We start from the raw sequence: 26,493 nt of genomic DNA, 5'->3' as shown, positions 1-26,493 counted from the left end.
CATCTCATCCTCTGTCGTCCCCTTCTCCTGTCTTTAATTTTTTCTAGCATCACGGTATTTTCAAATGAGTCAGTTCATCGCATCACATGGCCAAAGTATTCAGCTTCAGCATCAGTCCCTCCAGTGAATATTCAGGGCTGATTTCCTTTAGGATGGACTGATTTGATCTCCTTGCAGTCCAAGGGACTCAAGAGTCTTCTCCAACACCACAGTTCAAAAGCATCAATTCTTCAGCACTCAGCTTTCTTTACATTCCAACTCTCACATACATGACTACTGGGAAAAACAGCAAAGTACAGGCATGTCGTGTTCTTGATTGAGACGAGATCAACCTTTCAGGTTCTCAATAGTCCAGTACCAGTGAAAGACTGACTTTATGTGAAGGGGTGTAAAGTCCATGAAGATATTGAATGACTGCTCTTACCACACACTGGGCTCAACTCTGGTGAGCTAGACAAATAGCAGGCTCTTCCACAGCACTGCCTGGCACACAAGAGCTGTGTGTCCTGTGCTCAGTCTCTCAGTCGTGTCCAACTTTGCAACCCCATGGACTGTAGTCCTCCAGGCTCCTCTGTCCATGGGATTCTCCAGGCAAGAATGCTGGAGTGGCTTGTCATTTCCTCCTCTAGGGGATCTTCTTGACTCAAGGATTGCATCTGCAGCTCCTGCAGCTCCTGCTTTGGCAGGTGGATTCTTTATCACTGAGCCACCCAGGAAACCCCCCAGCAAACACTGGTTGAGGTGAAATCCTAGCGGGGAAAGACAGCATTGAGCAAATGTGTGTGTTAAAAAGTCACGTTGTGGGAATTTCTGGAAGTAGTTGGGGAAGATAATACATAAATGTTCCATTTCACACTACTCTAAGTTTTGAATTTTAAGTCCCTGAGTTACTGTTGTAACAAAAACTGTGTATTTTGAAATTACTATTTTTGTTTCTCCTCCTCTTCTTTTTGTTGCTCTGCTTGTGTTACTCTGATATTTTGTAATTGCTACTTTATTTCTAATTTTAGGAAGTTGGTATTTGAAAGAGGGTTTCTGAAAGGGTAAGTATTTTTCCCCCAAATAAGAAAGACTTTGGGAATATGGAAATGACAACCCACTCCAGTATTCTTGCCTGTGGAATTATGTACACAGAGGTGCCTGTATCGAATGAGGACCCCGCAGTCCATGGGGTTGCAAAGAGTCAAATGTGACTGAGGGACTAACACACACAATTTTTTTTTACCCAAAATAAGAAAGACTTCGGGGATATACTCAATAACTATGTCATATCTTTGTATGGTGACATAATGTAACTAAACTTATTGTGATCATTTAAAAATGTCTAGAAATATACAATCATTATGTTTTGTAACAGGAACTAACATAGTGTTGTAGATCAATTATACTTCAGAAAAAAAAAAAAAAAAAAACAAACTCATGGAGAAAGAAACTAGACTTGTACATAACAGGAGTGGGAGACAAGGGAAAGAGAAAAGTGATGAAGGAGGTCAAATAGTAAAAACTACCAGATATAAGACAGATCAGTCTGAAGCGATGTAATGGACAACATGATAAATGTGATTACTACTGCTGTATGCTTTCTATGAAAGTGTTAGTAAATCCTGTTCCTGGAAAAAGAAAAAAAAATTGAGTTCTTTAATTTTCTATTAATATCTCTATGAGATAATAGACATTTACTAAATGTATTGTGATAATTGTTGAGTGTTATATGAAACTCAAACCAGTGTACTATATACCTTAAACTTATACAGTGCTGTATGTCAATTATATCTCAATAAAACTGGAAGAAAAATACTATGTGTTGTGTGCGTGTGTGCACATAATGGTGTGTGCGCATGTCTCTGTGTGTGTGTTAGTGTATGTTGATAGCAGAGGAGATGAAATTGTCATACTTCTTATAGTCTGTAGCCTCAGTAGAATTAAAATGGTGCTTACATATAAGGGGCAGTGATAGGGGCGGTTCTTTAATATCATTTACTGTTTGTTTGTTTTTTCCAAAGATGCTGCCCTTCAGTTGGATGCTTAGGGCAAACCGCTGATTTTATGCAGCTCAGTGTTTCATGTTTAGAACTCGGCCTCCAAACTCAGAAAGACTGGCTGAAGGCCAGCTGACAGGTGGAGCCCACCATGTACTCACGGCAGCCAGACCCTGAGCCTGGCCTGTCACCTGCCAGGTGGAATCTGCTGATGAATTTGGGGTCTTTTTAGCAGCACACCCCACTTTTTCAGCCAGCCAGCCAGCCTCACAACCTTCTGTATGACTCCAGAGTGCCATGGAATAAGCCATTTCTAAAGGTTCCCCCCGAAAGCAATGCAGTTCTCAGAAACACCACCCACAAGCTAGTAAACGAACAGCCATAACTTCATTTGTACTTCCTAACTCCAGACTTCTTCTCCTGAATGACAGATCACCTTTCCTGGAGTGGAGCAGTGTAAAGAGAGTGATGGTGACAGCTGACAGGTGAGGTGGGTCCTTCTGCAAGGCAAGCAAGCTTTCTGATCTTGGGCCAGTGGGTCTCACCTGTCAGCAACTGCTGACAGCCCAGGGCTCCCTGCCAAGAGCAGGAGCCCTGTGATTTTGACATGGCAGATGGGAGTCAAATATAATAGCTGACAAGTGAGATGGGCAACCCAGGGATTGTTCCCCTGCATGTTCCAGGGTCAGAGTCTATGCAAAAGATCCGTGGTGTTGCCAAGCTTGCTCAGTGGCTAGACCACCTTCTGTAGCCCATCGAAAGGGCAGGAACGGAACCTCTCAAGTAATAATAAGAACATAGTGCCTATTGTGTTGCAGATATTTACAAATATTTTTTGTCTCCAGAGCAACTGTCCAAGGGGATGGTCACTGTGTTACAGATGGGAAACCAAAAGCCAGTTGAATGAGCGTCTCGGGGCCACACAGCTTGGTGTGAGAAGAGCTGGGATCAGACAGAGATGAGCCCAGCTCCCACGCTGGGCCATTTCCAAAATTCTGTTGCTGGTTTCCCAGCTAGTTCCTGTTTCTGTAGGCCAGTCAGTCATTTCTATTTCACTTTTGTAGTGAAAAGGAAGAATGAATAATAATAGGAAGAAAGTATAAGTGAAAAAACATTAGAAAGAATACAATACATTCATTTTACTGTGGACAATGATTGGCTTATTACAAAGTTAAATGTTTTTTCTAAACTTAACACATCCCAGGAAACTGGCACAGTGCTTGCAAGTACCAGACCTGAACATGAACAGGAATAAGTTTAGGAATCCCCTTAGAAGTGCATGTAATTCATAAGTAATACGAATATAGTTAGAACAAAGGACAGTGCAGAATTTTTTACATTCTCGGGACTGGCAGAATTTATTCTGGGATGAAAAACTGCTCTTTTGTTTAGTAAAGCATCTTATTAGAACTTTTGAGTATACCATGATACTGTTTGGAATGAGGAAGTTAAAAACAGTTAAATTGTGTGATTTAAACAGATAGGCTCCTTGAGGCTGTGGAAGGTATGAGGTGTAGGGGCTGGGCTGGGAGCAGAGAGGACTGAGGAATGGAGATGAGGTTTTGCAGCAACTGATAGAGAGCAGTATCTGTTACCCTTGCTCAGGAGGGAGGAAAGTTCCAGAAGACTCAGATGATGTCCTTTGGAAGTGATGATAGTGGACATTGATTTTTGTTTCCTTTTTCTGTAACATAACTTCCTTATGATGGGTGCTGGTGTTTGACAGTCGTCTTAACATACAACCAGTGTGTTACCAGGGCCTTTGACTCAAATAAGGAAGGAAGGAGGTTGTATTCATGCTCAGAAAAAGCCAGTAAATGGAGGGCCAACACAACTTACACTCTGAGACTAACATGATGCCAGTGGCTTCTGTGCAAGAAAATCCTGGAATCCTTTGTGAGTTTCAGGAAGTGATCAGTTGTCAAGATCACCACCCTTCAGAGTGGAGCTGAGATCGAAGTTACTGCTGTGAAGCAAGACATCTTGTCGTTACATCGTCTCTTCTGTATGAAAATTACTCCCCTGGTGATCTCATCCTGTCTCATGACTTTAAATGTCAGCCTCATATTGACGATAACTTAAAGCTAATGTTTATCTCCAACCTCTCCCTCACCCACCTAACCTCTCCACTTGGGCATCCAACAAACATCTCAGACTTGATGTGTCCAATGCTCCCCTCTGATTTACTAATTCTTCCCCAGCCCATCTCTCTTAATGTTTGTCATCCCAGTAAATGGTACCGCCGCTCATCCTCAAGCCAACCGAAACACCCTGTTTTCATCCTCAACTCCTTGTTAGGATATGGATCCCACTTCTGTCTCAAATGCGACTACTTCTCATAATCTTCACAAATAATGCTCTAGCCAAGTGACTGACCTAAGCCCTGGCACAATGGACACTGAGAGAGTCTCTGACCTCATTCTTGCCCCCTGTCCTGGCCATCTGTCCTGAGTCTATTCTTTATGCAGCAGTGAGAATGAGCCAATTACAATGTAACTCAGAGCAGTTCTCCTGTACTCGTTGCCCTTTGATAACCTTCCTGAGCAGGTGTGGTCAGCTCTTGTCTTGTGTCTCAGTGGCTAATACAGTGCCTAGCAGAGAGTGTTTAAGAACGTCAGTCTGTTCACAGACTAGAGAAATACAGTGTTCTTCTACCCAAATAGGAAAGCAGTGAGAATTGGGGAGGTGTGTACTACTGAAGAAGGTGCTATGTACTCTTCAGCAGCTTTCTTTTCAAGGCTAATTTCACAGCAAACATGGGATTATGTTTTAACAGTTTCTGAGAAATGATAGCAAATGGCAGGAAATCTGTACATTAGCAACATAGACAACTTCATGGCTCAGAAAATGAGAAAATGCAAAATTGTGATAGCATAAATAGGGGGTTTTCTGTATATATAGCTTCCTCTTAGCCCAATCTTGTGTTTATTGAATATTCATTGGGGTATGTTAGAACAGTGAACAATATTTTATGAGCTTGGCAAAAGGATAAATTGCTGAATGGCTTACATTTTTTTGCTAACCAAGAAAGCCTCACAGAATCTGCCCAAAGTGGATTTTTACCAGTCAAAGGTGGCTGAAAAAGAAATTTATTTAATTGCTCCTATCAGTTCAGCTTCCTGTATTTGCTGAATTCTCTTATTTTGTACTCCTCAATGACTATCAACATCACTTTTATAAAGGTTTGTCCCTTTATATATTTCTTCAATCTCTTTCTTTACATAGGCATCCTGATCTCTTCTAATAACCACATTTCCCTCAACAGACTTATGTTTTCAACTATTGTTTCCAATAGTCTCATTTATTTCAGAACATTATAGAAAAAGTCTAAATCTCTTTATTGCTGGACAAAATGTTGGGCACTGTTCTCCTGATGTTCTTACACTTCATTCTGAATTAAGACCTAAGGGACTTTGCTTGATGCCCTTAATCTAGTGGAATTTATTTGTTCTACTAAAAGAAAAGTCATAGTAAAAAGTTACTATTTCTATCTGTTAACAATTTATTGAAGGATTTTTAAAGATATGATAACAGCCCCTGTGAAAACAATGAAGCAAAGTTTCTAGCACATAGTAGGCCAATAAAAATTTTCTTAAGAATGAACAAAATGACTGTGAGTGAATAAGGGATTAAGTATGTTATTTAGTAGCATTTAGACTTGATATACTAGTTCATAGGCAGATGTGAAATTTGAATGCAATTTGAATATGATGTTTTAAGTAGCCAATAATTTTAATATTGTAATACATTTCAGAATGGTTTATGATGCAGGCTATAATACTGTCACAAAACATATGATCATCACCTAATATAGTGTTTGAAATCTTGCCAGCCAAAATTATCAATAAATAATTTTTATCCTAATTAAAAGCTAACTTTATTTTTATAACCATTGTATCATAATTGCTTAAAGAGATGTTAACAGATTTAATCATTTATCTAAAAATATTATCCTACATTTCTGAAAGGAATAAAATTCAGGAGAGCAATCTTTTAAATTTGCAAAAATGTGTGTTTTTTCTCAGTTAATTGAATAGCTGAATGTCATGATCAAACCAGAGACATTACTTTGGTAATGGACTGACAAATGGACTGACAAAAGTCCATTTAGTCAAGGCTATGGTTTTACCAGTAGTCATGTGTGGATGTGAGAGTTGGACTATAAAGAAAGCTGAGCACCGAAGAATTGATGCTTTTGAACTGTGGTGTTGGAGAAGACTCTTGAGAGTCCCTTGGACTGCAAGGAGATCCAACCAGTCCATTCTAGAGGAGATCAGTCCTTACTATTCCTTGGAAGGGCTGATGCTGAAGCTGAAACTCCAATACTCTGGCCACCTGATGTGAAGAACTGACTCATTGGAAAAGACCCTGATGCTGGGAAATATTGAAGGCAGGAGAAGGGGACACCAGAGGATGAGATGGTTGGGTGGCATCACTGACTCAATGGACATGAGTTTGAGTAAACTCCGGGAGTTGGTGATGGACAGGGAGGCTTGGTGTGCTGCGGTCCATGGGATCGCAAAGAGTCGGACACGACTGAGAAACTGAACTGCACTGAACTGATGTCATGATCAACTTATGCTCAAATTAGTCTGGGAAGAATTTTCTTGTTTTCTCTTTCTCCTCTGTCAGTCCTCACCTCTCGCTGTTAAAACTTCTTTCCCAAAGACTTTCAGTTTTGTTTCCTCACCTATTACTTTATTTCAGATCTTTCATTTTCCTTTAATAAAGTCTGCTGTTTAATCAGTATATCACTCCTGTTATTATCATGTTTTTGCTTCTTTTTAATAATAACTGTGGGCCACGTGGTGCCTTAAAATACATGATATAAATGTGCATAGCTCCCTGTGGCAGATTTCGTTACTCACCCAGATGCTTCACTCCTCCTGGTACCCACCTCCGGGACCTCAGGCAAATGGAAATGTGTAGCTCCTTGTTAAAATGTGATTAAAAATTTCAAGACAGCAACAGCAAAGCATTAAACTAACCATGGATCCTTAGAAGCTTGTGGCTCTGCCTGTACAAATAACATGAAGGCAGTCCTGTTCCAGCCTTTGCCAGGTGATCTTCCAGTTTCTTCCCCTAGAGTCACTGTGTCTCCATCCTGTGGATATTGGGTGCAATGGTCTGAAGTCTGTGTCCCCCAAAAAAGTTCATATGCTGATATCTTTGCCTCCAAGATAATGGTATTAGGAGGCGAGGGCTTTGGAAAGTGAGGGATCATGAGGGTGTGTCCCACATGGATGGGATTAGTGCCCTTATAAAGTGAAAGTCACTCAGTTGTGTCTGACTCTGCAACCCCATGGACTGGGGCCCTCCAGGCTCCTCTGTCCATAGAGTTCTCCAGGCAAAAATACTGGAGTAGGTAGCCATCCCCTTCAGCAGAGAATCTTCTCTTTACTGCCTGAGCTACCAGGGAAACCCTTATAAAAGAGGTTCCCAAAACATCTTTGCCCCTTCTTCCATGTGAGGTCATAGTGGGAAAGTGGTCTACAATGAGAAAACAGACTCTCATCAGATATCAAATCTGGTGGTGCCATCACTTTGCACTTCTTAACCTTTAGAACTCTGAGAAATACATTTTTGCTGCTTATAAGCCACCTGGTTCATCATATGTTTGTGATGGCAGCCCGAGTGGACTAAGACATTGGGCTTGACCAGGTGATTTGCTTCAGCCAGGGGAATGTGGGTGGGAATGACGTGCACCAGGTCTGCCTGGGCCCTTTGAAGGCATCAGGTGTCTCTGCTTGCCCCTCTGTTTTTTGGTGATAGCCACACGAGGGGTATGTCTCAACCAACCCATCAGGATATGAGACTCAACCCACCGTACAAAGTTAAGCCCACCTGAGCCCAACCTCTTTCAGTTAACTTCAGCCAACCTTCAGGCCCATCAGTGAGAATAAATGATAAGCAGTTAGATCTCGTGAATCTTGGAGTAATTTGTTACACAGCAGAAACCAACTAATACACTACACGAAACCAGTTATCTAAGAGGCCCTAGCGGGCAAACTGGGTTTTAGTTGTTGATCCTGGCTCCTTCTCTCTAATACCTCACTGGCCCAGCTCAGACTGTGACCCCGTTGGTTGCCATATCAAGACCCTGATTGTGCTTTTCCCTCCAAACCAACCCCTTTAACTGCACTCTAAACTCTACACAAACTGCCTCCCCAGCTCCACTCTTGGCTCTGACAGAGCTTAGCATCCCCGCCTGCTAGGGATATGTCATACATACACAAAGCACCGTTAACTCAAGGTATTTGTCGTGACAGTGCCTTTTATCTGCTCTCCCTACTTTCCCTTTCAGTGGTTTTTGAACTACTTTCCATCCTGTGGTCACAGTGACCTTTGGAAAGCAAGAATCAGTGCACACCATCCCATGCTTACACCTTCTTTGGCAACATTTGATGTTGGAGTAAGATCTAAACTTCTTATACTGCCTACATTCTTGATTTCACTTCCCGCCATTCCTCTGTTGTGCGTTATCTTCCAACCGCAATAGCTTTCCTGAAAAATGCCATGCCTATTTCCATCTCAGAACCCTTAGTCATTCTAATAAAACCCCTCTCGCTACCCCATCTTCAAGTCCTCCCTAAGTGCAGAGTGCTCCTACCAGTTGAGTCTAATAATTACTGTCCTATAATATTCTGGAAGATGTTTGTCTGGAAGGGTACTGAAAATCAGGTGAAAAGGGAATAGCATGATGCACAACTTACAAAAAATAATATCAAAGAAAAGAGATCTGTGACCAGATCAGGGGTCATTATATGCTCTGAGCTTTGAATGAAGGAAACAAGGTTCCTTCCTACACTCTCTCAAATAGAAGAATCCTAAGAAGGACTTCCACTGTTTCCTGCACTTTTTAATGAGATCAAACATGAGATGTCTATTAACAAGTTTTTTATATTCCTGCCACTTTATATTTGTATTTGATGAAATATTCCTGAACTCCACATATCTTGATTTGGGATAATAGTACTAATTATAAAAAAAATTCTTTCTTTATATATTTTAAAGGCAATTTAGGGAGACTTTATCAAAAGCTATTAAGCAGATACTTTTAAACTGGAATTTAACTGCATTCTTTGTCATTTCATTGACTTTATCTTTCCAAAATTGACCTCATGTCTCCATTTTTCATTCACAAATCAGCATGCATGAAGATAAATTCTTATAAAATTTTCTGTTAGATTTTTTTATATTCTTGACCCAGGAAGAATAATTATGAACTTTAATTGTCGTTTAAAAAGGAACAACCAATAATATCATTGCTTATAGCATTGCCCTGGTCACTCAGATGGCAAAGACTCTGCCTTCAATGGGTGAGACCTGAGTTTTATCTTTGGGCAGGAAGATCTCCTAGGAAAGGGAATGGCTACTGACTCCAGTATTCTTGCCTGGAGAATTCCATGGACAGAGGAACCTGGCAGGCTTAGAATTCATGAGGTCACAAAGAGTCAGACACAACTGAGCAACTAATACTTTCACTGTTAATATGGACAATGTAAGAATATGTAAAGGATAAAGAAATATCATCTAAAACTATGATTATGAGGGGCTTATGTGCAAAGTGTACGAGCCACAAACAAGGTCAACAGGAATAATGATTAGAACTGTGAGTTTGACCAAAGCAAGGGATTGCTATGTGAAAATGCAATAAAGCTTTGTTAAGCTTAGGGAAGATTATAATAGAGAAGGTGAACAGAGTGAAGTGGAAATGGGTCCCATCCATTCATGGCCAGGGATGAGACTGAAAGATTCCATGTGCAATTATAAGCAGTTGGGAAGAGTTGAGCTGTACATTCATCATGTGATATATTAGGAAAGAATGATGTCCTCCAACAGAGTGGGGAAGTAGAAGCTTGACAGAAGCTATGTCTGAGTAGGATTAGAGCACTGAAAATATTCCCAGTAAAAAAGGCAGAACAAGTCATAAAACACAGGAGGGGAAATGAACATTGTATTAATAACTTGAGAGTATCTTGTTTCCCAGAAGACACTGGGATATAGCTGGGGAGCAATGCTACTTTCAGGGATAAATGTGGAATACATTGTTTGCTGTGGCTTATATACATTTAAAGAGTACACTGTATTAACCCTAATATAATATATTAACATTCAATACAAAAACATGTAAGTTAATAATAAATTTTTCCATTATGTTATTACTTTGGCTCTCTGACATGAAGAGCTGACTCACTGGAAAAGACCCTGATGCTGGTAAAGATTGAAGGTAAAAGGAGAAGGGGGTGGCAGAAGATGAGATAGTTAGATAGGTGGTTAGACAGCATCCATCACGTGGGTGGATAGTCCATCCACGACTGAATGGACATGAATTTGAGCAAACTTCAGGAGGTAGTGCCGGACAAGGAAGCCTCAGGTGCTGTAGCGCATGGGGTGGTGAAAACTCAGATGGGACTTAGCGACTGAACAACGTAAAATCATTATGTTATGCATGACATCCCACTCCAGTATCCTTGCTTGGAGAATCTCGTGGACAGAGGAGCCTGGCAGGCTACAGTCCATAATGTTGCAAAAAGGTGGACTCAACTAAAGCAACTGAGCACGCGTGCACTAATGCATGCATGTGCATTTTGTTTAAATAGGTTAACTATTCCTCTTGTAGAAAATTTGGGAAATGCAAGGAAAGAAGAGAAAAAAAGATGACACTTGTGTTTCCCCCAAACTGAATTTGTATGTATAACTGTTGTTTGTGTACTCTGAAATTTTGATTTGGTCACTGGTAAATTTTCAGTTCAGCTGCTCAGTCGTGTCTGACTCTGAGACCCCATGGACTGCAGCACACCAGGTTTCCCTGTCCATCACCAACTCTTGGAGCTTGCTCAAACTGAAGTCCACCGAGTTGGATGAAGTCCATCCAACCATCTCATTCTCTGTCGTCCCCTTCTCCTGCCTTCTATCTTTCCCAGCATCAGGGTCTTTTCCAGGGAGTCAGTTCTTCACATCAGGTGGCCAAAGAATTGGAGCTTCAGCTTCAGCATCAGTCCTTCCAATGAATATTCAGGACTGATTTCCTTTAGGATGGACTGGTTGGATCTCCTTGCAGTCCAAGGGACTCTCAAGAGTCTTCTCCAACACCACAGTCCAAAAGAATTTTACTATAAATTATATCTTATCTAACAAGACTTTCTCATTAATGACTCTGCCTTGTGTTTTATAACCACATTAATCATAAATTTTATATATAAAATAGCATATTTAAAAGCTTTTCATTTTTCTTCTTAAGTAAACCATCGTTATTTTTGAATTCTATACTTCGTGCATTTTTGATTACATCAGTAACATATTTGAGACTTTTTTTCAGGGAAATATTTTTAGTAATGAACTTTGTAAATCATTAACTATTTGAGATTATCTCTCACGACAACTTGGATGGATATAAAATTCCTCATTACATCTTTTGCCCTGAAGTACTCTAAAAGGGTTGTTTCAAACTTTAAACATCATGGAGAAACTGGAAATCTGTATGATGTCTTTCTTTTGCTTGTGACCTATTTTTTTCATGGATACTTGCAGGAGTATTTATTCTTAAAAATTATTTCTCATCAGGAAATAACTTGATCTTATCTCTTCACATTAATCTATCTATATACATGCTAACTGTCCATGGGGTTCTCCAGGCAAGCATACTGGAGTGAACTGGCATTTCCTCTTCCAGTTACCACTCTGGTGGCAGAAAATAAAGAGGAACTAAAGAGCTTCTGGATGAAGGCCAAAGAGGAGAGTGAAAAAGCTGAAATTAAAAGACTCTTTCTCCTTGGGAGGAAAGCTATGACAAACCTAAAAAACATATTGAAAAGCAGAGACATCACTATGATGACAAAGGTCCATACAGTCGAAGCTATGGTTTTTCCTATAGGCATGTATGGATGTAAGAGTTGGACCATAAAGAAGGCTGAGCACTGAAAAACCGATGCTTTCAAATTGCGGTGCTGGAGAAGACTCTGTGAGTCCCTTGGACTGCAAGGAGATCAAACCATTCCATCCTAAAGGAAGTCAACTCTGAATATTCATTGGAAGGACTGAAGTTGAAGCTGAAGCTCCATTCTTTGGCCACTTGATGTGAAGAGCTAACTCATTGGAAAAGAACTTGATGCTGAGAAAGACTGAAGGCAAAAGAAAAGGGTGGCAGAGGATGAAAAGGTTAGATAGCATCACTGACTCAATGGGCATGAATTTGAGCAAACTCCAGGAGGTGGTGGAGAACAGAGGAGCCTGGCATACTACAGATGCTGGGGTCACAAAGAGTGAGACACATCTTAGTGACTGAACAACAATAACAATACATGTGAACCTAGTTAATTAAAGAAATCTTTTGCTTTTAAGACTAAGTTGCCATATGTTTAGCTCTATGGAATATTTCTTTCTCAGGAAAATTAGTATATTTGACATATTAAGTCATTTTATCTGTCATAAGAATATGAGAGACTCAAACTAGTCCCAATATCCTCTGCTTGTTGTTGCTAATGGGCTTCCCTGGTGGCTCAGAGGTTAAAGCGTCTGCCTGCAATGCAGGAGACCTGGGTTCGATCCCTGGGTTGGGAATATCCCCCTGGAGAAGGAAATAGCAACCACCTCCAGTATTCTTGCCTGGAGAATCCCATGGACGGAGGAGCCTGGTGGGCTACAGTCCACGGGGTCACAAAGAGTTGGACATGACTGAGAAAGTTGTTGCTAATGTTGATTGCCAACCCCATGGACTGCAGCATGCCAGGCTTCCCTCTCCTTTACTGTCTCCTGGAATTTGCTCAAACTCAAACACATTGAGTTGATGATAACATCCAACAATCTCATCCTCTGTCATCCCCTTTTCGTCATGCCCTCTATCTTTCCCAGCACCAGGGTCTTTTCTAATGAGTCAGCTCTTCATATCAAGTGGCCAAAAATCAGAGCTTCAGCTTCACCATCAGTTCTTCCAGTGAATATTTAAGGTTTGTTTCCTTTAGGATTGACTAATTTGATCTCCTTGCTGTCCAGTGGACTCTCAAGAGTCTTCTCCAGCACCACAGTTCAAAAGCATCAATTCTTCAGTGCTCAGCCTTTTTTATGGCCCAACTCTCACATCCGTACATGACTACTGGGAAAACCAAAGCTTTGATTATATGGACCTTTGTTGGCAAAGTGATGTCTCTGCTTTTTACTATGCTGTCTAGGCTTGTCATAGATTTCCTTCCAAGGAGCAAGAATCTTTTAATATCATAGCTGCAGTCACCATCCATGATGATTTGAGAGCCAGTTTGAGAAAAAAAATCTGTCACTGCTTCTACTATTTCCCCTTCTATTTGCCACGAAGTTGTGGGACCAGATGCCATGATCTTAGTTTTTAAATATTGAGTTTCAAGCCAGCTTTTTCCACTCTCCTTTTTCACTCTCATCAAGAGGCTCTTACAGTTCAGTTCAGTCGCTCAGTCATGTCTGACTCTTTGCGACTCCATGAATTGCAGCACGCCAGGCCTCCCTGTCCATCACCAACTCCCGGAGTTTATCCAAACTCATGTCCATCAAGTTGGTGATGCCATCCAGCCATCTCATCCTCTGTCATCCCCTTCTCCTCCTGCCCCCAATCCCTCCCAGCATCAGAGTCTTTTCCAATGAGTCAACTCTTCGCATGAGGTGGCCAAAGTACTGGAGTTTCAGCTTTAGCATCATTCCTTCCAAAGAAATCCCAGGGCTGATCTCATAAACTATGATTCTATAATAGAGATTAATTCTCTGTACTTTTCATTTTTAATCTAATCTTAAACTTAATTAGACATAAAATGCACATGAAATGTTGATAAAAATGACTCAGGGATGAAAGCCCAAATTTGAACTCCCTTAAGATTTTGATACCAAGAGAAGGCAATGGCAACCCACTCCAGTACTCTTGCCTGGAAAGTCCCATGGGTGGAGGAGCCTGGTAGGCTGTATGTAGTCCATGGGGTCGCTAAGAGTCGGACACGACTGAGCGACTTTGCTTTCACTTTTCACTTTCATGCATTGGAGAAGGAAATGGCAACCCACTCCAGTGTTCTTGCCTGGAGAATCCCAGGGATGGGGGAGCCTGTTGGGCTGCCATCTCTGGTGTCACACAGAGTCGGACACGACTGAAGCGACTTAGCAGCAGCAGCAGCAGCAACCAATAATACAATGAATAAAAGCTAGAGGAAAGCTTTAAATCAAAATTAGGTCTGTAAATTTATATTTAAATATAAAAGCTATTAATGGGCTTTAAATATACATTTTGGAAGATTATCCTGTATTTGGATTGATGCAACTGCTCATAATTTATACATGGAAAAACATGACAGCAGAAGAAAATTAACCATCTAAGTTGCCTCTGTACACAATGAGTCAGGCCTCTATACACAATGAGACAGGGGACAGCATTCAGTGCAAAAAAAGCTTCTTATAAAACTAGTTTATGTAAAGTAATTATTTTTCAATTTCAATATGTTATCAGCTGTATGTACCTTTAAATTTATCTAAATAATATAAGTATATAATACTTTACATCATAAATTTACTTCATAAATTCACAATATAAGTAGTATATTATTTCTGCTAACAAAATAACAACTTCTTGTGGAAAGTTTCAACATAGAAAATACAAGAAGAAATCAATGTGACTCATTATCCCATTTCCCCTTAGAGAACAACTGTTGACAGTTTTTATGGTGTCTTCATTCATTAAACACCTAGCATTCAGTGGTGGATGCTGGCACAAGTCATTAGTAATGTAGCTGGACAATTTGATTACTACACTGACTACTTTCCATGAAAAAAAAAAAAAGTTTAATTTACACAATTTTTTTTGGTCCATTTCTTCTGAGTATTCTTTGTATTTGAAATATAGTAAGTAGTATTATGGAATATAATTTACAAAGATTCTACAAAGTATAAGGAGTAAAGAAAAAATTAAATTAGAAGGAAAAAACAACAGTACAATCAAGTAATGTAAAGAATCCATATTATTTTTGAAAGCTTCTGAATAACAGTAGGGAAAAAAATGAATATGCTACACATTTGGACCAATACAGGAATTCCCACATTTCTTACTTGAGACAATTCATTATATGGGCCTCTAAGGAGCCTTAGTATAAAAACAAAGATCTAATTGTTTGCCTTAAAAACTGGTTACACAGTTTACCTAGCTTAATAATCTTGAACAACAAAGAAAGAATTTTTCAGGGTGAATGAGGCTTGGGGTTTGGTTGAGATCCATGGCTTGAGGCATGGGAAAGAAGAGTTCAGTTAGGAAAGGACTGCGCTTATGGTGGGAGTAGATTACTAAGTGGATAATTGATGGAGGCAAAGATAGGAGATGTTCCTTCCTCCTTGAGCTCAGTCTCACACCGAGGCTATAGCCCTGAGCAAGGTTGTTGGCTTTCAAGATCATTCTTTCTGAAACTTTTGGTCTTTCCGGGGTTTATTGAGCTGCTCTCTAAGGTTCAACAGGGGTCAAAACAGAAGACATCTTCTCCAAGGCATTAAACAGACATTAAAAGAACAAAGTCTTAAGAGTTTCACAGGATCTTCTTCAAAGATTTAATCTACAAAGGAGCTTTTTCTCCCTGACATAAGACATTTACTTAATGACCTTAGGAGTCTTAATTTATATCTTTATCCCTTTCAGTAAAAGTTTAAAACTGATCAAATTTGAGCACATAAATTCATATTAACAGTGTAGATAACTCTAAAGACTAAATCAAAAGTTTGAAGCTAGGAGATTGTGATAGATTTCTGTCTTGATTCCTTCCACATATTGGAATTTTTTAGACGTATTAATATTATTAAACACTGTATAAACATACATAAGAAGGGTATATATATATGATTTTCCAAATTTGAATGACCTATGCATTACAAACATACATAAATTTGTAAATGTCATTCTTAGATTATTTAAAATATCACACCATTTTAGTAAGTCATTTTGTGTGTACAGGCAGCAAAAAACAAAAGACATGAATTATCAAAGCTTTTTTATTTATGTCATTGCCATAAATAAATAAAGTCAGATAAAGAGTAGGTAACACTAAGTGTATATTGATAAATATCTATCAATTTCATCATTAAGGTATTATTGTAATAGTACAATGATAATTATCATGGTGCGGTCTTACAGCCACACATATTGCATGAATAAAAACAGCCTTGAAATCACTTGAGCGCCACTAGGTCTTCTGTTTTTGAATTATAATGTAAATAATGACAGAAGAATGCCTTTCTAAATGTCCTATTTTACTGCGTGTGTGTGTATGTTCACACATGCACGTAGATCATGTGTTTTCATTTAAAAGATGTGGCTTCTACAAAATTTAATTACATTTCCCTGCAGCTTTAAATTGTGAGTGGCTTTAAATCAAATGTGTCTTCAAACCAGAGGTAACTTCTATTAAATTTAATTATGTTTCCCTGCATATTGTACAGTGGAGGTGTTGCAGCCAAATGAGGGCACCGTCTTTTAAAATGGCACAGGGAAGATGTAGGAGCAAGTGGGATGGCCCTAATATCTTTTTGAAATGAATACAAATCCTGTTGTCTTGCCATAGTCAAAACTCTCTGGGGCCAGCTTTGGTAATATAAAACAAAGCCAAGAAGATTGAATTTTTCATGCTATTTTCACGTGTGATATATACATTTTTGGAAATGTTCCATTTATGCTAATTTTTCAATACGTTAAATTTGAATTTAAATGATTGAGATGTAAAAACTCTTTTGCATTATATTTGAATTTCAAAACCATATGCATCACTAATTTCCAGTCATACAAAAGGGACTAAAGAAGCAAAGCAACCTTGAAGGCAAAGAAATTATACTTTCTTTTGTTAAAAAGTAAACAAAAAGGAATACTAGGGATGCTCTTCTGTTATCCCCAAAGATGAAAACATTTTTCTTTTCAAAATAAAAAAATCATGATCTGATAGCTCTTAATAGTTGCTCAAGCATATGACTAATTTGTATGAGGGTCTGTATTTGATTATACATATATTAAATATTAAAAAACTAGTAAAAACAGAGAACTCATGAATGGTTCACCTGTAAAATGATATTGACTCAGAGTACCTGCTTTATTAAGTACTTATTGATTGATACTGGAGAAGGCAATGGCACCCCACTCCAGTACTCTTGCCTGGAAAATCCCATGGACGGAGGAGCCTGGTAGGCTGCAGTCCATGGGGTCGCTGAGGGTCGGACACGACTGAGCGACTTCACTTTCACTTTTCACTTTCATGCACTGGAGAAGGAAATGGCAACCCACTCCAGTGTCCTTGCCTGGAGAATCCCAGGGACGGGGGAGCCTGGTGGGCTTCTGTCTATGGGGTCGCACAGAGTCGGACACGACTGAAGCGACTTAGCAGCAGCAGCAGCAGCAGCAGCATTGATTGATACTATAAATCAGGGTTATATACATTGCAAACATAAAGTCTCCACAGGTGCAAGCAAAGTAAAATGGGTAACTACTTCTATATGTGTCTCACAATATTTAATAATATATTTTTATATAATTTATTATGCTACTATTATTATTGTAAAATTGCTTCTGGGAGGGTGGCAAGAAGTCAATTACCTCAATATTCCTCTCCATCAAGGACATAGATTTTTAAAACGGGTTTCCATTTCAGAGGTGTGATACTTAGAGAAGGAGATCTAATTAAACCAAGTATTACAGTAGGTCATATTCCGAAACTCAATATAATGCTCTTTCTTTTTTTTTTTGCTTTTCCTTCTTCCATAAACTGGGATCTTTTCCTAGAATGGAAGCAGAAATAGCCTTTTATTCTTGAGTAAAGGAAAATCGTGGCAAAACATTTTCCTAAGTTGTCTAGAAATAAAATTAACACACCCAGTTGGCACTTCTTTTGACTTGTAGAGCTCTGTGCTGTTATGATCTGGTCCTGAGAATAGTTATAGACCGGAGCAGACATTTTTACATATGAAAAAGCACAACCTGTGATAATAGAGGAAGTACTCTTATAACTTTGCTTATTTTTTAAACTGCCTAAAGATGTATTGGAGACAAACAGTACAGGTGTTGCTGCTGCTGCTAAGTCACTTCAGTCGTGCCCGACTCTGTGCGACCCCACGGACGGCAGCCCACCAGGCTCCGCTGTCCCTGGGACTCTCCAGGCAAGAACGCTGGAGTGGGTTGCCATTTCCTTCTCCAATGCATGAAAGTGAGAAGTGAAAGTGAAGTCGCTCAGTCGTGTCTGACTCTGCGACCCCATGGACTGCAGCCCACCAGGCTGCTCCGTCCATGGGACTTTCCAGGCAAGAGTACCAGAGTGGGTTGCCACTGCCTTAAAGTTGTGCATGTAACATTCTAACTCAGTTTAAAAGAATAGATTTAGAGATCTCCCCAGGTATTGAAGGTATGCCTGTATTGTGCAGTGTTTAGTCGCGTAGTTGTGTCCGACTCTTTGCGACACCATGGACTGTAGTTCGCCAGGCACCTCTGTCCATGGGATTCTCCAGGCAAGAATACTGGCATGGGCTGCCATGCCCTCCTCCAGGGGATCTTCCCAACCCAGGGATCAAACCCAAGTTTCCCATACTGCCGGCGAAGTCTTTACCGTTCAAGCCACCAGGGAAGTCCCTCTAACCATATAGAAGTGCAATTTGAAATGCTCATCTTCTAATTTAGGTGGAAATTTTGAAAAGTAAGGGAAACTTTCTATAAGGCCCCAATGTTTATTTTAGCCCATCTCCAGCTGCTGAAAAGAAGAATGAGGTTTTCAACACTAGAGATTCTATTTCCCACTTTTGCTCAGATTGAGAATTCTCTGAAAATTCTTTAATCAGTTGATTTTGTATTATTCAGGATGCATTGTTTATTAGGGCCCCTCACACGCCTTTATATTTTCTGTTAAATTTATCAATACACCACACAGGCATAGCCTGTAAAAATGATTTGTAGGTTATTTGTTTAAATGATGGTCATTGAGCTGATTGCCTGACTGTTCTAGAATAAATGTGCCCAAATAAATTACAAACTGAGATGTTCATTAGTAGATTGGGGGCGTGAGGGTAGAAGAAGTAAAATCAGCTGGGTGCAAAGATCTTAGCTGAGTTTGACTGTACTCAGGTACCAACATCTGTTACCTACTCACCAGTGTTTAATGAGTATCCTTTTTCATGACATCTCAGTAGAAAAAGTTCTATTTTTATGGCTTGTAAGTGTATGCTATGTACATAGTGCTATATATATGCATTAAATTGCAAAGCTTTTCCCATTCCATTTCCACTATTTCTAAATACTGTATAAAATAAAATGATTAAAATGTCACTGGATCCACATGCATTCCATTTTTGCAATAAGCATTCCGTGCTACAAAAGAGAAATGCTGTTTAATTTCAATATGATTGTGAATTTTGTAAAATGAGGATGTAATAGCATTTTACTTAAACTTATAGCATCTTCTACTCATATTGTGTTTCAGAATAGTTCCTGCATAATTAAAGTGTCAAAAAACACATTTGTAACAAGAATGATGAAATTCATTCTGAATAATCTGTCAGCAAATAATAACCTGCATTTCCTGCTCTCAAACAGAATCATTTAATACCTTTCAATCATTTGGTTCTTCCCTGTTTTTCTTTCTTTTTTCTTGTTACTCTTAGAAAATAACTTCCTATAGCAGCTTAAAAACTATTTTATGGGCTTAATGGAGGTTTTTCTTTAGCGGGAATGTTATATGGTTAGCAAATGTTTCCATAAATATGTAAAATGCTTCTCCCGCTCCCCAGTTCCCAATGGATGCCACCCAACTAGAGCATTTCCAAAACAATAAACAAGGCGAACAACGAATGCTTTAAAATAACCTTAACTTTGTATTTCCTCCCAAACATTGTCCATTTATTTTTCATTTTATTGATAAAAACAGAAATCATACTAAGTGGAGAATTCCCTCTTATCCAAAGATGAAGTCAGATTGACATTTAGATGCTCCAGCATATTATGTTTCTGGAATATTGAAGGGTCAGGTCAGATTATTCAAGCGGATTTTCTCCATCCAAATGTTTAAAAATGGAGCTGTCTTTAAGAAAGTGGCATTCATTTTACAGTTACAACTTTTAACATTTTAAATTAAAAAATGTATTATTTACATATGTGTACTTACCAGGGATTGTAATCAAATGCAACTATAAATAAGCAACTAACATCTATGTAAATAAATTAGCTTATATCATGAGGATCAACATTTTGTTTTGTGTAATATTTTAATGCTTAAGATTCCATACCTAATATTTTCATGGTCTTCCTTACTATTTTCTTACTACCTATGGTTAAAACTAAGCTTTGAGAGAACTGTTGGATTAGACAGGATGGTACACGTACTTGTATAGTCCACACACGCTGAGTTTTCCCATTTCTCTCTTCTGTGTGAAGTTTAGGACAATATTCAGACTGTGGAGAGCATGGAACTGGAACTGTAAATTATTTTAAAGCATATCTTACGATTTGAGCCCAACACAGGTCAAGCACAATTGTAAGAGGGAAAAAGAAAATCTCTTTAAATAATTTATTCTTTTAAAAATGCTTATACTGTCCACTGCAGCTGCAGAACCATAATGCTTTCATTAAGGATCACATCTGGGCTGAATTAAAACAGGAGCCTTTCCCAGCCCTGGAGTGCTTGTCAGGTTGAAAGTTTTTCTCATAGCTCCTGAAGCTTTTCCAAAAATCTAGGGCTAAGACAGAGAACAGACCTTGTCACGAGCTGGTACCAGGCTTTAAGTACATTCCTGCTCTGTTATTCACCGTCTGGCTCTAATTTGGAGGTACATCTCCCTTGTGTTCACTTTATTAACTTACGTATGACTAGCTCTTTTGTTTAATATGGAAATAAAGAAAACAGGATTTGTTGAAGAATAGTGCTATACATTGAGGCTTATTTTTCCACAAACTGGTTTTTTTCCACCCAATATTTGCTCTTTAAGGCAACTTCCCCATATATTTAAATATACTTGCATAATAAAAAAAAGGTAGATAATATAGAGAATTCACAATAGACTTTGTTTTCTCCTTCACTTCATGAAAAAGGAAGGGGGAAATATTACATAGGCTTAAATACACTGCTTTTTTTTCCATGCTGACCATAAATTTTATGTTAGAACTACAAGGACAAAAAAAATTCTATCAGTGTTATCCACAGATGCAATGATATTGATCTCTAGTGGCCTCGATCTGCAATAGCTTGGAACATGGCTTGGGTTCCTAGCCAGAGACTGGGCTGGGTCATGGAGATGAAAGCCCCGGATCCTAGCCACCAGGTCAGTGGTCAGTGACAAGGGCCCTGGCTGACCCTTCGGCTTTGCAGAAAAGAATTCCCGTAAAGACAAAAAGTAGGGAAACAAGTCAAGCAATTATTAGGAGGAAAAGAGTACAGTCCTTGTGGATAGACACGTAGGTGGACTCAGGGAGAGAGAGGGTTGCTGAGTCGCAGCCTCGTGGCAGTTTGGATTCCTTTTATGGGGGCATTTCTTTCTGGTTTCCTTTGGCCAATCATTGTGACTTACCTGGTTCACGGTTTAGATTTGGTGTATCTCAGGATCCTCCTGTGTGTGCACATGCATCTCTTAGCCAAGATGGATTTTACCGAAAAGGCATCTGGGTAAAGCGTCTCTGGACATTGCTCCCCTTTGGCCTGAAAGGAGCCTTTTCTGTGCATGTGTGGTCAAGGAGGTCTCCTGACTTCAAGCATGAGAAATACGTGGTTTGGACAGGGCCCAGCTTCCTTGCCTTAGTTGTCCTGCTATTCTCCTCTTGGAGTTTCGATCAGCAGGGAATAAACCTCTAATTTCTTTACCCTAGGGGGAACCATATGCCTCCTGTCTCAATCTGAAAGTAAAATTATGTAAATTTTGGAGAAATTATTTCAATAATAAATTGCAAAGTCGAATAGAATGTCAGCTAAATGTTGAGAAGTCATGACATTAAATAAAGATTAGAAATATTTTCAAAACTTTCAAAAAATCCTAAGCCATATTAGAATGAAATAAACCACCAGCCAAAGAGAAAGGGAGCTTTAAAAAATTATTGGAAATGCTTTTCTGATGACTAGAATATGTTATCAACTGTACAGCATATGCATGCTTACTAAAATTCCAAATCTTGGGGCAAAAGGAAACACAAACTCTAGGAAGTTTAATATATCCAAACGGAGACAGGTGAAGAAATAATTGTAATACGATATGACATATATTGGTATACAGTTAATGCATAGCGGTGGAAGTGATTAACTGTGCCTGAGGATGTCAGCTTTGAGCTGGTCTTTGAAGGATGAATAGAAGTCCATCAGACCTTAGAATATAGATTTTAGCAAATTTTTAACATTCACTCTTTACCTGAAATTGCCAATTGATATTCTTTCTGAGATAAAAAATGCACCTCACTATCACATTAATTTATTTCTACATTTATTATTATTCCAAATTTCATATATGAAAATGACATTTTAACTTCTTTGAACCTTACCTTTCTCATTACAAAAAGATGTGACTAATACCTGTCTTATGAAATGATAAGGATATAATGAGATGATGCATTTTGTTAACTTTGACAGCAACTAGTTCATATAAACTAACAATAAGTAAATAGTAATTCTCTTCCCTAGCTTTTATCTCTAAATAAGATAAACATGCATTGGCTCAAACTTGGTCTTTTTTCTAGTTTGCTAATGCCTTATGATGAACATTAATGTTCACATTCTTGAACAAATGAATGAAAATTGTTTGACAATTAGCTTGGTATAAAGTAGATTATTGGGAGAACACAAAAAATAAAGCCTTATCTAATTTTACTACCTATATATTTAGAGCTAATTTCTTGATGGGCAAAACAATTTGTACATTTTTATGATACAGTCCATTTAGTGAAAAATCTTTCCCGTGAACAAAAACGAAGGTTATCTCTTCCATTGTTTCCACAGACCCTCTCTTACTGCCTATTAAAATATTTTATCCAAGCCTCCAAATTCAATAGGCGTTTGCTGTTTTACTGCCTCTTGTTCTTAAAACTTAGACTTAGGATTTCCCAGAGAGCATTAGAGTAGTTTAGTCCAGTTTGAAAGATGAGACCAGAGCTTCTAAGTCAGCTCAAGTCAACCTATGTCTACATGTAAAACAATATGGCTTATAAAATGGTAAACCAACACACAAAAACTTTCAAATTGAAAGAAAATGAAAGGCTACAGTACCACTGAGTACTATATGAAATGATATGATTGATCTCCTAGCCATATGAAATATAAACATTTAAGAGGATGTAGGGCTTTCACTTTACACTTTCATGCATTGGAGAAGGAAATGGCAACCCACTCCCGTGTTCTTGCCTGGAGAATCCCAGGGACGGGGGAGCCTGGTGGGCTGCCTTCTATGGGGTTGCACAGAGTCGGACACAATTGAAGCGACTTAGCAGCATCAGCAGCAGCAACAGGGCTTCCCTGGTTGCTCAGATGGTAAAGAATCTGTCTGCAATGCAGGGAACTCAAGTTCAGTCCCTGGGTTGGGATGATCCCCTGGAGAAGGGAATGGCAATCCACTCCAGTATTCTTATCTGGAGGATGCTATGGACAGAGGAGCCTGGTGGGCTACAGGCCATGGGGTTGCAAAGAGTCAGACATGAATGAGCAGCTGACACACACAGGTTGGAAAACAGATTCCTTCCTAGTCACTGATTTTTACTTGTAGCATTAGACTGTGAAGGTAAATGCACCTGTTTTACTTAACAAAACTGGCTAGCTATTTTTATGGAAATTCTTTTTCAGTTTGTAACTCATGTTAATGTCAATGTCAAAGTAACAACAGCACCACTGGGATGAAATGGATAAAAGACTACTTGGTCAGATGAAGTTCTCTTTCCATTAATATTTAACCTTCACGTTTTCCATTAAGCCATGTTGTCAGCTCAGCTTCTTTCTTCTTTGAGAAGGGGCTGCTGATGGATGTTTATGTATAGTGTAGCTCAGGACAGAAAAATGCTTCTATTTCTATTTTTAAAAAATGCTTTAAAATCTTTGTATGAAAAACAAAATTTGACTATTTCTAAGTGAAATTGTTTTACATGTAAATTGTGAAATATTTCATACATTAGTTATAACTTTTGATGCTATATGTGTGTGTATGCACACCCACAAGAACATTTTAATCTTTCTAATAATAATAGCAGCAGCAGCACGTTTATCTTGTGTGAAGTGTTTGGTATATACAACTGGACATATTTCATCGACTCATAAAACCAGGTTTAGAAAGTACACTTTTAAGGTGGAATTTGGAAACTACAGCTACAAGCCCAGAATTTAGCACAATTTATTCACATATATACTTCAAAATTGTTTTCAGCCTGTGATTATTACTTAAAATGAACTACTAAAAATGATTAAATGTCATGTTCTTGAAAATTAATTTACCTTGGGCGTGAGGGCAATGGCCCTGCAGTTCCTCTCATCCTCAGTACTAATAATCAAGTTTAGAACTCGGCTTCTAGGAATAAAATTTTACTATAATTGAAATTATAAGAAACATTTTATTTCATTTCATAGCCAAGCATTAGATTTTTCCTTTTAAAAAGGAAAACCTTAAATACTCTCTCTGATTGTGCTTGATAGGTTTTTGGCCTCAAAAATTTGTCAAATGTTGTTTAAATGATTTTCTGTGGACAGGTTGGAGATATCATCAGGAGTTCCTATATTTGAGAATTAAGAAATATCATAATAACATACTATTTTTCTGCTATATGTGTAATCATATGGTAGATCCACAAGTGTTACATACACCTGTGAAATAATCTCCATGTACTTAAATAAAGTCAAGGAGGGATGTTTCCTACCTTCAATATTTTAGAAAAAGTTACCAAGAAAATATTATTTTCTCCTTTCTTTCTCTCTTTTTTTCCTTTCTTCTACCCTCTCTCCCTCCCTCTCTTCCTTCTTTTTTTCTTTCTTCTTTAAATTATCTCTAGGATAAATTACGTACGCATAATCATGCGTAAGTATGCGTGCGTGTGTGCTCAGCCACTTAAGTTGTGTCTGACTCTTTGCGACCCCATGGACTGTAGCCCACCAGGCTCCTTTATGGGATTCTCCAGGCAATACAGGAGTGGGTCACCATGCCCTCGTCCAGGGGGTTTTCCTGACTCCGGCATCGAACCCATGACTCTTGCATCTTCTGCATTGGCAGGTGGGTTCTTTATGACTAGTTCCATCTGGGAAGCCCTAGAATGAAGTATGCTGCTGCTGCTGCTGCTGTTAAGTCTCTTCAGTCATGTCTGACTCTGTGTGACCCCATGGACAGCAGCCCACCAGGCTCCTCCGTCCCTGGGATTCTCCGGGCAAGAATACTGGAGTGGGTTGTCATTTCCTTCTCCCAGAATGAAGTATCAGCCGATCAGTCAGTTCAGTTGCTCAGTCGTGTCCGGCTCTTTGTGACCCCATGAACTGCAGCATGCCAGGCCTCCCTGTCCATCACCATCTCCTGGAGTTCACTCAAACTCACGTCCATTGAGTCAGTGATGCCATCCAGCCATCTCATCCTCTGTTGTCCCCTTCTCCTCTGCCCCTAGTCCCTCCAGGCATCAGAATCTTTTCCAATGAGTCAACTCTTCGCATGAGGTGGCCAAAGTACTGGAGTTTCAGCTTTAGCATCATTCCTTCCAAAGCACACCCAGGACTGATCTCCTTTAGGATGGACTGGTTGGATCTCCTTGCAGTCCAAAGGACTCTCAAGAGTCTTCTCCAACACCACAGTTCAAAAGCATCAATTCCTCGGCACTCAGCTTTCTTCACAATCCAACTCTCACATCCATACATGACCACTGGAAAAACCATAGCCTTGACTAGACGGAACTTTGTTGGCAAAGTAATGTTTCTGCTTTTGAATATGCTATCTAGATTGGTCATAACTTTTCTTCCAAGGAGTAAGTGTGTTTTAATTTCATGGCTGCAGTCACCATCTGCAGTGATTTTGGAGCCCAGAAAAATAAAGTCTGACACTGTCTCCACTGTTTCCCCATTTATTTCCCATGAAGTGATGGGACCAGATGCCATGATCTTAGTTTTCTGAATGTTGAGCTTTAAGCCAACTTTTTCACTCTCCTCTTTCACATTCATCAGAGGCTTTTGAGTTCCTCTTCACTTTCTGCCATAAGGGTGGTGTCATCTGCATATCTGACGTTATTGATATTTCTCCCAGCAATCTTGATTCCAGCTTGTGCTTCATCCAGCCCAGTGTTTCTCATGATGTACTCTGCATGTAAGTTAAATAAGCAGGGTGACAATATACAGCCTTGACATACTCCTTTTCCTATGCTTAACCCTACAAAGAGGACAATTAAAGAAATGAACACATCAAATGAAGGAATATGCAGGAAGGTCAAGAGCAATGTTGTAGTAAATTTTTCGTGACAAAGTGGCAGTTGGAAAAAGAGAGGGGCCTATCTAAGAAATATATTGAAGTAAAGAAATCAGTAAATTTTGTGATGTATTGGATTTGAGGAGCCAAAGAATCAGTGTAA

At 39.1% G+C, this 26,493-nt stretch overlaps 1 long non-coding RNA gene across 1 annotated transcript in view; it reads left to right on the top strand.

Moving 5' to 3' along the window:
• Positions 1-2,409: 2,409 nt before the first annotated feature.
• Positions 2,410-26,493, top strand: part of LOC147359028 (uncharacterized) — a 130,947-nt gene continuing 106,863 nt past the window's right edge. Inside the window, exon 1 of the long non-coding RNA XR_015140142.1 lies at positions 2,410-2,464. This is a non-coding gene — a long non-coding RNA (uncharacterized LOC147359028). The remainder of the gene's footprint in view (positions 2,465-26,493) is intronic.

The sequence above is a fragment of the Bos grunniens genome, chromosome 14 (genome assembly GCF_055505025.1).
Source record: "Bos grunniens cultivar Pamir isolate PY7600 chromosome 14, Bosgru_T2T1.0, whole genome shotgun sequence".
In the NCBI taxonomy this organism is placed as follows: Eukaryota; Metazoa; Chordata; class Mammalia; order Artiodactyla; family Bovidae; genus Bos; species Bos grunniens.
This window is presented reverse-complemented; position numbering and strand designations above follow the sequence as displayed.